The sequence below is a fragment of the Rhipicephalus microplus genome, chromosome 7 (assembly GCF_043290135.1).
Source record: "Rhipicephalus microplus isolate Deutch F79 chromosome 7, USDA_Rmic, whole genome shotgun sequence".
NCBI lineage: Eukaryota > Metazoa > Arthropoda > Arachnida > Ixodida > Ixodidae > Rhipicephalus > Rhipicephalus microplus.
In genome coordinates, this window is record NC_134706.1 from 171,742,456 (window position 1) to 171,755,881 (window position 13,426).

The following is a 13,426-nucleotide window of genomic DNA, read 5'->3' on the forward strand; positions in this document are numbered from 1 at the left end:
CGAAATATCTTTTGGTTGATAATTTTTGATTCCTCCAAAATAAGGGCTGCACAATTGTGATTGAGCCAAACCAAGAATCGCGGGCACGAAGTCATGAGACAGAAAATGAGTAATGTTGATTGTTTGAAAATTTGCCCTTAATAAAAGGAAGAGTTATGGAGTGCTACGTAGCTTAACTCGCAGTAGGAATTTTATATATACATATAGATAGTTTAAAATGGACAATGTTGCACACACAGACATTGGCTAAATTTCTTTGCAGCACAGTTGAAGCATCTATGTAGAACTGAAGCATCAAGAGAAGCTCATGCGTCCTCACTTTATTGGCCTTTACATAGCTAGTACGCGTCCATGCAGCCATGTATGGGTGGCAATATGATATATTTTAAAGCATTTGTTTAACCTATAATCTTCTTATTCATTAAAGCGGGCCATAAGTTGTGTCTTATGTAGCACTACAATTGAAGCGTAATCTGCATGGTGGTCTGAAACAATGCTTTTGAAAATCTCAAAACGACCCAGCTCTATACACGACCATCCGAGCATAAATGATAAGCACCAATATGTGTCCGTACATATCAGTTGTGCTCTCATACTTAATTATTTTTCTGACCACTCCCTCTGCCCCTACCTCGTTTCTGTCGTCAAGCTGTGGCAAGTTGTGTATAGCTGTATTTATATTGTAGGAGCACATACTATCAATAAAAAATATTTTTAGGCTACTTGCAATTATATTTCATAGATTTTCATTTCTTTTGTCGGTGCTCAGGAGAGCTAAGCTATTGGTCGATATTTTAAAATGACATTTCTCTTTGCCAATGTTCATGAGAACAGTTTCATCAATATTGACAAGTTCAATCACAATGAATTTAGCTCTCATTATTATTGTTTCTACCAAAAAACGAGCCCCTGAAGTTATGCTTTTTTGCTTGATTTGTTTTTGTGGGACAGCATGCAAGTAAAATGACAGTTATTTTTATTCCTTGTGAATGACACTTTTTACGTTTGACAGACTTTAGCACCTGGTCATCTGCAGAAGTTGTATTCATTCTGGAAAAGGGCGAACAGCGGTGACTGACAACACAGACTAGCCTGCGTTATTCTTTTGTACTATATATGTCACTGTGCATTCATTCATAACTTTATAGAGCCCAGATTTCCTGCTGAAAATGTGACAACTGTAGTGTTTCCACATATTTGCAACAATCCACATGCCTTTCATACACTATTGCACATTTTCGTAAGCAACTTACAAAATCTGTATATTTCCGTAAGACCTTACATTCTGCATTTTCCCTAAGAAAGCTTGTGTACACTCCATACACTTTCCTTATACTTCCATATCTTCCATAGTGAACTCTCCGTTTGCTCCATAAGTTTCCTTTACTTTCCATATTTTCCATAAAACTCACTCCATCCACGCCATAAAACTTCCTTATCCTCCCATATACTCCATCAAATGCCTTCCATATATGCCACACATTTTCGTTATTCTTCTGTATACTCCATAAAAAGCTTTCCGTATACGCCATACAATTTCCTTATCCTTCCATACACTCCATAAGAAGCTTTCCATAAATGCCATACAACTTCCGTATATTTCCATAAAACTCCATATTTTTTCCGTATGTAGCATAAGAAAATGTTACGGGGTCCATATATTTTCCGTAAGATTTCATACGGAATGTTTCAGTAGGGGCAATAGTTGAGAAATACATTTATCTTCCAGCCTATCAATCATTTTCACCTCGAACATTTTGCGAGTAAGCTGACCTATGCTCGTACTGAAAATTGAACACTGATCAAAAACCAGCACGCACGCGGTATGCACATCGTCACTTGCAATAGAACATGAGTTATTGCAATGACGGCAGTGGGCATCGAGGAAAACACCCATTTTTTCTTTCATGTTGTGGTGACGTTCCGTTGAAGGTTCATTTGCGCACCGCCCATCCTGACCCACATAGGTTTTGCCCCATGTCAACGCAAGCTTGTACACAACTGCGTCATTATACAATATAAACCCATTTTTATGCTTTGATTTGAATTCCTGCTTCACCTTTTTCTGGTGAGGTAGGTTTGCGTAGTTAGTGTGCACAAACGCTGCAATTTTGTGGGAGCAGCAAGCACTACTTTTAAATCTGCACGCTGTCCTATCTTCTTTATTCGGTGTGATAACCCAAAGCATGGCCGCTAGAACAAAGCGCACTGGTGCAGCTTGCTGCGTGCGCCAATCACCGTGGAAGAGGCCTAGTGAACTTAACTGCCACAGTGCCACCGCAGCGCCACTGATCAAGGACGGTTTGCGGCGGAGAAGCGGTGCGTGTCGAGCGCTTGCAGGCTCACTGCGTCCGCGTCGAAGTTCTGCGAGTGAACACATCAAATTTAGTGCCCGTTTAATGCATGTTTTTACGCTAAAACAGGACTTTTCTTACGATGCAGAGGGTATTCCTTTTTCTGCGAGCGACGGGCCGGTCATGACTAAACATGCTCGTCGTGGCCGCAGCCAGCTTTGACCTCAAGATTGATAGCTAAAAAACGTTAATGGCTAAGTTTGTCCTGTGTTCGCGCCACAGGATTGATACATGAGTTTAAGTCCTTTTATAAATGGTCCTGAAAGCACAATTGTGGAATTTTGGAATATATGAGTGCTGCGCAATGTCCACACCAACTTCCATTGCAAAGCTTTTTCGTGCTATTTGAATTTTGAAACGTTCATGCAGAAAGTATGAAAATGCAATGGTTTTTTTGTGAAATGAATCATACCTTTATAATTGAAAAATTATTTGCTGATCAAAGTAGGCACGTGTTTTCTTTCACGACTGAACAATCTCATATTGCAAAGTAAATAAAGAACAGAGTTAGTGGTGCTCCGTCTGGCTTCAAAGACGCAGTTCTCTCCTGGAGAGGGGCTTGTGTGCCAGCCTTACGACACGCTTGTGTTGTGTGTTCTTTGTAATAGTGGCAGCGCTTTCTAGCAAGATGGAGCCTTATGAGCCGCCGCACAGTTGCGTTGACGTTGGCTATCTAGTTGGGTAGCAGTGGTCGAAGCTGCAGTTTCAGAAAACCATATGAGATGTGGTCATGTGCCGAGGGCTGTCCGAACCACACCATTGTGCAGGACACGTTATCATAATTTTATCAATGAATAAAGAGCAGAAGACTTCTTGTTCACTTTGTAGCACCAGAAGCTCTGCGCGGAGGCGTTCTGTTATCAGTGCTGTGACACCTATTTTGCCCGCTTAATTAGCGACGTCCTTTGTAGCGTGGCACGACAAGGTAATTCAAGTCCTCACATACTCGTATTCTTTGTTCGAACATGCTTTGCACAAAAGGCACTCCCTCAGAATTGTTTCGCTGTAGGCTGGCTTCTTAGCGAAGGAATTCGAGACCTGTGTTTTGATAAATCCTGCAGTTTTGTGGCCTACTTTCGCTGCACTTAGTAAACTTAAATAAAATATAATTTTTTTGTTGCTGTTCGAAGCTTGTAGCCGGTCACGCAGCGCGTTGTGCTCGCTTTGCAATGTCGGCATTGAGTTCATCAGGCGGGAAATTTCCGCTGCAAGACATTTGTTTTTTCCGGCTTATTCCTGTATCCTTTTAGATCAAGGCCTGTCTGGGTCATTTCAACTGTACATGAGATTGCTTGTTGCTCGCTCTCAGTAGACACCGCAAAGTCATATGTTGCCTTCGAAAATACAGCAACTGTAGCACGTTCATCTTCGCTGCAACAATCACGCTCGAAATCTCCATGCACGCTTTCTTCTGGGCAACTTTGGACACTACTGTTAATGCGAATTGATGTACCGCCATCTGCTACTTCTCTTCGAGGTAGCTTCATTATCCTAAGAGGGCTCAGTTTTTGTATATATGATGGGTACTGCGGGAACAGCGTTGGAACAGCAGTTGGTAAGAACAATAGCAGTTTGGTGTCTTTCTTGTAGTCATTTTCCGTGAAGCACCGGGAACAAACTGAAGAATTGTCGCTGGGTGCTGTGGGAATGGAGGCTAGCTTGTTGCCTTTGCGCAGGCTTTGCCGCCTTTTGTGCCGTTCTCATGTCCCGACATGTATGCCCTCCCTTGCTGTCTGCCGTGCTGGGAAGGGCGGAGTCACGTTTAACTCCCTCACCCGGTAGCAGATGTTGACTCTAGCACCGCGCGTGGAGCCTCCCGAGAGGTTTTCGCGTGCTGCGTCAGGGGCAGTCAGTAATCTCCGGGACAGCAAACGGTGAGCCACGCAATCTTTTCCGTCCGTCGACTCCTGTCGCTCGGGGCTCGTGGGACTTCGCTGACGGCGCCTCGCGCCCGATGCGAATGCTCACTTTTTGTTGCCCCACTGCGTACTCACGGCCGAAGGGCGGTACGGTGTCCTAGTGCGTGGCCTAGCTACGCCGACCCGTCTCCCTCCGAAGCCAACGCGAAAGTCTTTGCCCTCGCTCGAGCGACCGGGCCTTGGTCCCGGTGTTTCCGTGGATTACCTTTACCGCAGAGACGTGCTCGTGGCACCCTGTGTAGCACTTTGTGCCCGTGGTGTGGATAAGCCTATTTGCTTTCCCGTCGCGCCTTTATGCAACGGGCTGTACGGCGTTTGGTGTTGACACAATAAAGTGTTGCGACTTCGTGCAGTATCGTGTTCTCACCACGGCGACGGTTAACGCGTGCCCTGCGGCTCGCTAAGACCGGACCCACGCTGGTGGCTGTTCTCCTTCGGGATACGTGTACACCACACTGGCGCCCAACGCGGTATGAAAAGCTCCAGCTTTTGACTGCTCTTAGCGAGTCAGTTCGCCTGCGTGATTAGGGCTCGTCGCAACATGTCTGCTTCGTGGCATGCCGCGTTGCACAAAAAGGCCGCCGCCTCTATCTACATGTGCCCTTCGGCGCTCGCCTGTGTCGTAACCCATTTTTGTGGTGAATACACTCCTACATTGTAGCTGACGCGCTATCTCGTGCCCCTTGTTGTCTGCCGAGAACCTGGATTTCGGTGCGACGGCCGCTCGCAGTGCCTTAGCACATGCAAGCGTCGGGGGCGAAACAGCGGCGAAAAGGGAGAGTCCCCATGAGGACGACCTTGGCTGCTATCCAGGTAAGCGGCGCACTGCGTAGCGGCCGAGCGGGAGAACTTTCCCAAGGTCACCGTGCCGAGAGCGAACCCGTGAAGCCGTGCACGCGGTGGTTGCTGCGGTCCTGAGTGGGCGCAATACCAGACTCACCCATTTGCGAGAATAGGAATTGCTTTCGGCAGCGAAGAGCTACTGAGGGCTCAGCAGAGTGATCTGTTCTGAGGCTCGGAGGGACGGAGTGCCGTTACGCTGCTTGTTCCGCGGCGGGCGTGATTAGGGGGCTGAAACAGCGTGTGCCACTTAGTCCCCGGCGGATTCATTTTGCTGGACCATGACGGGCTCCTGCTGAACTATATAGCCACTGACGACGAGTCCATCGACCCGTTTAAGGTGGTTATACCCAAACGTCTGCGAGCTGCACTGTTGCGATCCTCTAACGACGAACCCATTGGCGATCACCTGAGTGGCTCGAAAGTTTTTGCAAAACTGAGCCATGTTGTGACCTGGCCCGGCACGAAGCGTGGCTTTTATCGCTATTCCGTGCCTGCCACGTCTGACAAACGTTTGAGCCAAGGGTTGGAAAGCCACTCGGTCTTATGAACCTATTGTCAGTGAGCGTCCGTGGCGCGTACTAGCTGAAATATCCCCTTTGGGAAAACTCAGCCATGCCCACATCGCAGACCTGAAGCCTTTTGTCACGGTCTGACGAGCTCGCGCCAGTGCCTTGCGGCACTTCGCGCAAGCAACGGGCACACCCGGAGCGGCGGACCGCATTCGCAGCTGCGCATTCACAAGTCACCTTTGTGACTTCGCGCCGGACGGCGGACTTCTCCGCAACCGAAAGCCCTCAATTTACTATCTAGCCTCAGTATAGGTTAGCTTCTTTACGGCCTTTTCTCGTAAAGAAGTTGACCCCACCCTGTCTGCTGCCAGAGTTTCTTTTTTAATTGTTCATGTGTATTTGATGTTTCTTTTGTATAATATTAAGTGTTATTTGTAATATATGCTTTTTCAGATGTTAAGTGTCCTTTTGCTCAGTTTTTACTTTTTTCCCGTGTTCGTTTCGTCTACCGCGAAGGGAGCTGTGTGTGGCCTTCAGTGTCGGTGCTTGCCGGGAGGGAGAGAGACGAAGGACGCTTTGCGCATACGCTCGCGCAGCTGTCGGCCGTGTGTGTGCGTGCGTGATTTTGTGCGTGTGTAAGTGCGTGGCGCTTCAGTGCGAGCCCGCGAAGAGTGCGTGATGGCTTCCCCCATCGATGTGGACACTGGAGGTGCTGGGGGGGGGGGTTTCACCCACTGACCATTCTCCTTTGGGATACGTGTACACCACGGTACCCACACCGTTTCGTTTCCTCCGGTACCCTGCCAGGAGATAATTCTGAGCCAAGCTTTTCGACGTTCAGAATATGACGAAAAGTCACAGTAGGCCAAATGAAAATGTTTTTTTGCGTTTGACGTGCACATGGGTATGGAACAGATCTTCCGCCTGCTGCCACTCAAAGTACCCAGCTGACTTACGCTTCAGTTTGTGAGACGCACAACACAACACAATTAACATGACTATCTGCTATCGTTGCCCATAAACTCACACCGCTGTGCAAAAAAAAGGCACGAAGAGCGCACCTTGCCGGAGTCTCCTCTACTTTTTGCGCCTCCCTCAAAAGTTATGGCTGGAACTGTCAGCAACGCTTTCCTTCCGTTCCACAACACTCGGCGGCTTTACGCAGCCGGCCGCGCGTTGTGCGCTTTGCTCCGGTGACCGTGCCTAAAGATATACGCTATGACTGTGGCTTTTCTCGTATATGGTGGTAGCTCACTGCTTGGCAGTTTTTTTACGACTTAGACCACAAAAGACCATCCGCTACAAGGACAAGCACAATCTTAATCTGCGGACCTAAGAAGACCAATTTGTTTGTAGCACTGATGACTAGACTTGCGTAGATCGCTGAGCTAGCAAGTATTTGCTATTTCCCTCTTCAACAACTTATAATACTGCGACTGATATGAAAGGAGACGCTTGTTCACGTGAAGGTTGTACTTTCTGTATCAGTCATGTCTTTCCTTTTGTCCATGTTTTTCGAGCGCTGAAAAACTACGGATTGACATACAAACATGCCCAACACACTACTGCACTATGCTTCATTTCTACAAAATAAAGCTTGTTACTGCATGTTCCTCCCTAGCCAATGGAAATCATGATAGTTGCTGTGGTTTGGAAGTCGTGGTGCATTTCCATTCACATTTAGAAATTTCTGCCCCACGAAGTTAGAGCAATGTTCGGGCTCCTCTTGGCTTTGCAAACCATAGTGTGGTAGTACACCGAGAAGCTAGTTTTCGAAACCGAAAGTGAAGTACCAAAAGACGACAAGAGTACGCGTGAACAGAGGAACGTAGCGTGAGTGAGCTGGGTTGACGTGTTGGAGAACGTGGCCAGCTACACCCAGATGGCAGTTTGTTCAACCCGGTGCTAGATGAAAAAGAACTTAGCTAGTGCTACCAGACCAGCTAGGACAAGCTTGTTGAGTCTTGAGAACGAGTGAATGTTCCGCCCTTGGATTCGTGATGCTGTTCCTGTGGTGAAAGAACAAGCAGCCAAGACAATCACCTGTTCGCCTTCCAGTAACAGACATCGTGTCCTCGGTGCCACGTATAAGTAGGCCTGACAGAACTGGCGTTAAGATTGTGGTCATGGTGCCACATACGGGCACGTTCGTTGCGACCAGGAGATGAAGCATGGCCTCGGGGCTACGTCGAGGGCAACGTGGCCTACGCGTTACGGAACAAGCAGTTTGTCGTCTGTTCATGCGCCTGCGCACCAAGTCATTGCGTATGCTACTACGATTTCACCGTGATTATACCGCTTTGTTCGTAAGGTGTCGACAACCTCATGGTTCACTGTTATTTACTTCTGACGACGATATGTTTTGGGACGCACCGATGTCCGCGTGGGTGTAGTCTTGGGATTGTAAGGTTTATGACTTATATACTGCTTGTATATTTAGCCATTCATATAGGGTTTGATTTTGTGTCAAGTGAATAAATGTTTCTTGTTCTCGTCTTATTTGTCCATGTACAGAGGCCGCGAACCATCATTCGAACTCTCGTATGCAAGATGTAAAAGTCTGAATGGGTTCTTCTAACCAGCTGTCTGCACAAAAAATTTGTTGCAGTTGTAGGCGCCACTACTCATGCTTCAACGGTCAGCAGTTGACTTCGGGAGTATTGAAAAATGACTGACCGCATGAGAAAATCAACGTGGGAGCTCGAGCTCTAGCATGTTCGCTGACGCCGTCCCCACAAGGCGTCTGTCCCAAGAAGAAAATTCCACATCCTTCAATATAAAATTTTCCCTCAGATTGTGCAGCACACCCTCGCCTTGCGGCGAAAATTTGCTAATAATATGAGGACTGGTTCGAAACTTCTCACTGCCGGCAGAGAATGTTTCCAGAGGGCGCCAGCGGAGAACTCAGTGGGTGGTGTGTTGGATAGTGTCGATGGCTTGAACTTGAACAAGTTGGCTGTACCGAAGGTAAAACGTGAAGCTTCTTTTTTAAAGGACAACCAGATGTAACTCTGACGTGTTGAGTAGAAGGGTGGTTTTGCAGTTTTATTTGATGGTGACTTCAAAGCAAAAGCACTTGATGCTGTCAAAAAGGTTTTTCAACCATGCAGTATTTGTCAATTTCAAAAGAGAAGCAGCGGAGAAGCTCTGCTAATGCCTTTGTTTAGACAGTAATCTGAAGGAAGGACGAGGGATTTAAAAAATATTTTCATTTACCATTCTACTATCAAGTCAAATACCGTGCATGTGTACCAATGTATGGAAATTTCAAATCTGCAAACATATTTCGAATTGCAAACTTTACAAAAAAGTACTGACAAAGTTTCACATTGAAAATAGGTAAATTTTTGCGGGTCGTTTTAGAAAGCCGCCATAAAAAAAGTTAGTTTTCAAATCTGGTTGCTTTCTATAAAAAGGTTCATCTCACATGTTAAAGCAAACTAGATGTTAGAACAGCCGTTTCTTTGATCAGAAAAGATTTTTGGACTTGAATAGTAAAAATGAGTTTATAGTATTTAGCCAGTATTTATCATGTAATTAAAATTATATCATTGTTGAGAGAAAAACAAAAATTTTAGCCTGATGTTCAAGTGCTGCAGAATACAATGATATTAAGTTTTTTTAAATACCTTCATAGAAACTTGCTCAAAACTTCTGTAAGGCCAGTACACTTTACAAAAATAGTAATGCCAAGAAAAATGCGTCGAGTTTTAAAAACATTTGTAGTTTCATATATTAGGCTTTTACAAAGATAAAGAGCATTTTGCTATATAAACCCCTCAAATTTCAATTTTGTAGATCAGTAGTTTTTGCAATTTCGTGCTGGAGACCCTCGTCCCCCTTTAAATATGCAGGTGCTATTAAATGTTATTGCCTTGACGTGTTCTTTAGCGTGAGAACATGTTATGCAGACGCACTTTTCCAGCCATTCTGTCAGAAAATGGCACCTTGCAGAAACGTATTGCATTGTTCCTCCAAAATGTTCCAGAAGTGTTATAAGCTGAGGATTTGTTTCTTGTAAAAAACTCTTACATTGTTTTGGTGTACATCAGGTCATTATCTCATAAGCACCTTGGGGCTTTTCGTTAAACACAGAGAGAAGCGATATTGACCAAGAGCAGACACTTAGCCATTACAGCATCAAGCTCACCCCGCCAACTCCTCGCCCACACAGCCTTCCAGATTTTTGCGCCAAATCACACAGACCTTGATTCCTGAGAACAAAAGCGAAGTTGAGGTGGCCCTAGCAGCACAAGAAAAACCAAAAGAGGCGTGCAACCAAAATGCACAGTTTGCTCAATTTTTTAATTTCTTTTCTTTGCATGCAAGGATACTTTCGCGAACTATAAATTGAAAATTTGTGAAAAACATTCAGCCATAAAGTGACATCAGCGACATGATGTCATAGCGAAACCAGCTGTGGAGCCTAGTGAAACAAGGCAGCTCTCATGCGTGTTCCAATGGCACCTATTCCTGTTTACTCACTACAATTGGTGGTAATGAGAAATTTTTTTGACAGTGGCGCTCTTCAGCAGATCAATACGGTGTCTTTCGTTGCTGATGGCGACAGCAAGGTGAGAACTCTCCCTTTTTTGTTCCTCAAAGTACTGCGTAGTAAAAGCGTAGTAATAAGGTATGCTGATTGGTTGTGTTTGCGCCGAAGCTCAGAAACGGGCGCTTTGACGTAATCTTGCCAATTCTGGTGACAGTTCGATTTGATTCATATGTGGGATTTAACGTGCCAAAACTACCTTTTGATTATGAGATACGCCGTAGCGCAGGGCTCTCGAAAATTTTGACCACCTGCTGGTGACAATTTTTATGCTTCCCAGGTGCGTTTTTATTAGTACTCGCGTTATAAAATGACGGAAGTTTGGTTTAAACAATTGTAAAAGCAGGTTGAAAATGCAACAAGTGTTTGAAGCGCTCAAGTGATAACGCGTGTCGCCTGCTTTACTCGTGGGATAAGACAACTTTCAGGGGCGCGAAGATGAATGTGCCCACCTCAAAAAGGGTTTCTTAGGTACGATCTAAAAACGTTTCTGCCCTACCATTTTTTTCAGGCTGTAAAAATATTTCATCTCTCGCAACGTGCCGGTTGTGAATGCACGTGGCATTCTATCGCGAATGCCTAACTTGGATTGGCATGCTGTTGGTTTTGAATGCTTAAGAAATAAGCTCGTGTAATGTAACGCTTTTAATATGACAGCGTGAAGATATTATCACGATGTGATGTTCGCAAAAGTAAACTGGGATTGCTTCTAATTTCGTGCGGTAAATGGCTTTGCCTTTTCCCATACGATGGATTGTTGAGAAGCCAGAATTCTTTTGACTTTTTATTTCAGTGAACGCAGACGTGTGAAACATTACATGGCAACAACAAATTTACACTTTGGTGTGCCTACAACGCAAGAGGGCTCGCTTCGTTCAATAAATATTGGCTGTCTTGTTCTTCTCTCGCTTTCTGTCTGTTTGCCGTAACTGCGTGTTGCCTAGAGGGAAGCTGCAATTATGGCTCGTGAATAATTGTCGCAATCTCATGCATACTCTCACGAAAAAAATCTGGTCGTGACCATTCATAGGTGCCACCTAGAGAGCAGCTGCAGTGTCAAAAAGAAGAGAAAAACCTTAGTACACATTTAAAATTGTGTAAGCCTGGGACTTAAACCGAAACTTGTGAACTAACACCATTGACGACTTGGTGTCACAATGCATTTCAAGGAATAGAGAAGCCCTCCTAGCGCTCCTATTCTGCCGCAGTGCTCAACGAAAGTGTCCGCTCTTTACCAAGTTTCGCTTTCTTTAAGGTAGACAGTGCAGATCTGTTCAATTTCTGGCCACAATCTAGTCTGCTTTCTCACATTTGGTCTTGTATTCACCGCTTTGGAAATGTCGGCTACATAAAAGCGTCACCAGGATAAAAAACGGGGAATTTTTGGAACTTCTCAGGTTTGATCTATGGTCTAGTTTTGTCCTAAAGATAGTGTAAGCTTACGTACACAAGCCCGAAATTTGCATCGGCTCCTGCATTCAACCTATTCCCCAGGTTTGCCACCGGCGGCTACTTTTCGTGAAGTTGGCAAATTTTAGAGGCCCGTGGCGTCTTAAAATTTTAATGATGACATGGCGAACTTTTGTTGCTTTCTGGCTTAGGTCTCGGCTGAGTTAACTATTCTATACTCAGTGCCTTCAAAACGAAATATCTATTAAAGTTTTGCGCTTTCTGATCCTTCAGTAGATGGCACACCTCACGCGTTGAGCCTCTACAACATCTCGTGGCAGGATGGCAACGTTCCTGATGACTGGAAAGTAAGCCGCTTGTTACCCATCTTGAAGCAGGGCAAATCCCCACTCGAACTAACCTCATACCGCCCAATAGCGCTGGCCAGCTGCGTAGGGAAGATAATGGAACGGATGATACTAGGCCGCCTGGAGTGGTATCTTGAATACTACAAGATTTATCCGAATTCAATGGCTGGTTTCCGACGCGACCGCTCTTCTATTGACAATGTCGTTGATCTAGTTTCGTACGTTCAGCACGAAAGATCCCTTAAGCGACTATCTGCAGCTTTGTTTCTAGATGTGAAAGGCGCTTATGATAATGTTCTACATGAAGCCATTTTGGGTGCTCTTGCGGTGGTTGACCTTGGTGGTCGAGTCTTTCGGTGGATTTCGAGTTACCTGGCTGCAAGATCATTCTTTGTGTTAACAGAAGATGGCCCAACTACGCGACGCTATACTTCCAGGGGTGTTCCTCAAGGCGGAGTTCTTAGCCCGACGCTATTCAATCTTGCACTAATTGGCCTTGCTGAACACTTGCCAAGCACCATTAAAATATCAATATATGCAGACGACATCTGTGTCTGGACATCGGCAGTCACATGTCCTCAGATACGTTCCCGGCTTCAAAAAGCAGCAACTATGATTGCCAACTACTTGTTCAAACAAGGTCTCAGCATATCACCGGAAAAATGCGCGCTGGTGGCTTTCACTCGCAAAGCAATGACCCCTTATGTCATCTCAATCTGCGGGCGACCAATTTCTTACGCCAAAACCCACCGGTTTCTAGGCATCATTATTGATAGCGACCTCTGTTGGAGTCCGCATGTGACCTATATGAAGAAGCGCCTGACCGCTGTTAGTCAACTGTTCAAGTTCCTGGTAGGAAAGACGTGGGGGATGTCAGTAGACGCAATGATGGAGCTATACAGGGCCCTGTTTTTCGGTTTCCTCAGATATAGCTTGCCTGTGCTTAGCAATACCTGCAAGACCAATGTTCGTGTTTTACAGGCAGTACAAGCCCAAGCGCTGAGAGTGTGCCTCGGTCTGCCCAGATGTACGTCAACAGAAGCAACAATTGCAATTGCTGGTGACTATCCGATACAAACTCACATTGTTGTAGGAGTCCTGAGAACGCACATCCGACACTTCGCACGTGCCCCCGGCCATCACCTTGCACTGTTGCCTTCAGAGAGGCGCCAAGCATCGTTCGCCAAAATTATCGTGAAATACAACGATAAACGTCCCTCGGGCTTCACTCATGCATCTAAACCACCCATACCACCTTGGTGTCTTATTCGACCCACAGTGCATCTTAGTGTACCAGGGATCCGGAGGAAATCTGAGTTTTCGTCACCCGTGCTGAAACAACTGTCTCTTCTTTTTTTGCACGAGAAATATTCAGACAGCATACATGTATACACCGATGGTTCCACGAACCACCAGTGTTCGTCAGGGGCAGTAGTTATCCTAGCAAGAGGTGTTACCATCAGCTTTAGGACTGACCACTCCACGGCATCTA